The sequence below is a fragment of the Chanos chanos genome, chromosome 2 (genome assembly GCF_902362185.1).
Source record: "Chanos chanos chromosome 2, fChaCha1.1, whole genome shotgun sequence".
Lineage (NCBI taxonomy): Eukaryota > Metazoa > Chordata > Actinopteri > Gonorynchiformes > Chanidae > Chanos > Chanos chanos.
The window spans coordinates 1030001-1032500 of NC_044496.1; the positions used below are offsets into that span (position 1 = coordinate 1030001).

Sequence of the window (2500 nt, forward strand, 5' to 3'; positions counted from 1 at the left end):
CGTGTGCTTGTGAAAATGACAGGAAGAAAATAAGTGAATACCTTGTTTATTAGAGAAAAATCCCCCATTCTACAGAGATATTGTTCATGGGTGAATTACACAGGCCGTGCTGTATGGTTGCCATGAGAACCATGTAAAACATTAATGAGGATGAACACACCATAATGAACAATGCGTCTTATATAAGGGGCACACAGACGACCCCTGAGCCCGTGGCGTCATGGCAGGTCAGACGTTCCCTGACACTGAATGGATCATTATATTATGTGTCTAAAACACTGGGCCCTGCTTTTGGTCATGTGCTGTGTGCTAGACGGGTGACATGACTAAACAGAAAGTGCCTGGTTTCACTGGCCGCCGTGACGACGTTTAACGGTGTTATTTACTGGGACGGCTGTGTGGCCTGCCAGTGCCGTCGCCTCGTGTGAAGGTACAGAGGGACAAAGGGAACGCCATTGTCTGGAATCTCTCACATGATAAGGAAGCTGTGTAGAGATAAGACATTCCCTGGAAGATCCCAGATCTCTGATACCAACTGGGCAAAAAAGAAAAGTCGGAAAAGAAGGATAAAGTTCGGACGCCGTGGCAGCGGGAGAGGACGTGGGGTCGGACATATTACTGCTCAGGTCACGTGACTCTGGTTCACTCATTTATGCTATGTGCATTTTTTCTCTCCTTTTTTTTTTTTTTGTCATGTGGGTAAATCCAGTAAATGTTAAGACTGTGTTGGTTTTTAGCTGAAGTTCGTACCTGTTGGTCAATGCTGTGATGGTCTTTAGTTTAATTACTGTAGGAAAATGAAACTGAGACATTTCCTTTTCCTGTTTTTGTCACTGTGGGCTCACAGCTGATCCCTCCTTGCTCACGAGATCTTGCTACGTGTTTTTAACAATGATGTTTTCTGCTCATTGGAATAAAACGGTGCCAGAGTCAAATCTCTGAGGTCAATTTCCTCATCCACAAAAAAGCCGTCGGTAACCTGGTCACATTTTTTAGGCTTTTTTTTCCCCCTCCTGTCTTTTTATTAAAACAGCCGTGGACACGTGGGCACGTGTTGTTCTGGAAGTTTCTCAGCTTTTTTTTTTTTTTTTTTTATAAAGGAATAAAATGTTTTTTGTATTCCACTAGACTCACCCACAGATCTGATGTCCTTTGCTTGACATTGTTTGAATATTTGAGCTTTAGAGAGATGTAGACTTTTCCTTAACAGCATGTCACTGTGGAATTTTGACATAATTCTTTCAGGTACCAAACATAACTCAGTGAGTGATGGTGTATTTACAGCATGGCCAGTTTTGGCCGTTTCTCTTGGACTCGTTAGAAAGTGCATGTTTCTCATTAACGCGAGGCTTTGGTGCTTCCATTGGCCTCACGAAGGTTAACGGGTGGATGAGGTCACCGTTTAAAAAAAATACAAAAGCTGTAGGCTGCGTGTCTGAATCACTGATTTTGTCAGACAAAGAAAAATCAGTCAGGGGAAATCACTTTCCTGTTGTCAGCCGAGCTGTGTTTGTGATGCTGACGTGAACGTGTCGAACACACTGTTCGTTCGCTGTTGGTTCTCACTCGGCGCTCTGGTCTGCTGTAAAATGACGTCTGTTGGTGTCTGAGTGAGTCATGAATCTGGTCCCTGTGCAGCACATTTTGGAGGGAGGCCCAAATGCTCGTATTTACACAGGCTACGGGCACTACTGACATACGCTGGCAGAGTGTGGGCACTAAAAGGCTGAGCTGCCCGCGGCCGTGCCACCCTGTCCTGCGGCCGTGCCAGCTCCTTGAGCGAGCGGAATGCCAGCCATGCCCGGCCTGAACAGGCCTGCACACCCTCGCTGGACACAACACACAGCGTAGACTGGTCCCAGTTACACCACTCAGATAAAAAACACACAGCATAGACTGGTCCCAGTTACACCACACAGACGCAACACACAGCGTAGACTGGTCCCAGTTACACCACACAGATAAAAAACACACAGCATAGACTGGTCCCAGTTACACCACACAGACGCAACACACAGCGTAGACTGGTCCCAGTTACACCACTCAGATAAAAAACACACAGCATAGACTGGTCCAAGTTACACCACACAGACACAACACACAGCGTAGACTGGTCCCAGTTACACCACTCAGATAAAAAACACACAGCATGGACTCATCCCAGTTACACCACTCAGATAAAAAACACACAGCATGGACTCATCCCAGTTACACCACTCAGATAAAAAACACACAGCATGGACTGGTCCCAGTTACACCACACAGATAAAAAACACACAGCATAGACTGGTCCCAGTTATACCACATAGACACAACACACAGCATGGACTCATCCCAGTTACACCACTCAGATAAAAAACACACAGCATAGACTCAGATAAAAAACACACAGCATGGACTGGTCCCAGTTACACCACACAGATAAAAAACACACAGCATAGACTGGTCCCAGTTATACCACACAGACACAACACACAGCATGGACCGGTCCCAGTTACAC

General features: G+C 45.9%; 1 protein-coding gene across 1 annotated transcript in view; it reads left to right on the plus strand.

Moving 5' to 3' along the window:
- pde8a (phosphodiesterase 8A) overlaps positions 1–2500 on the plus strand; it is a 39726-nt gene that overhangs the window by 23973 nt on the left and 13253 nt on the right. The gene's annotated exons all lie outside the window — the stretch shown is intronic.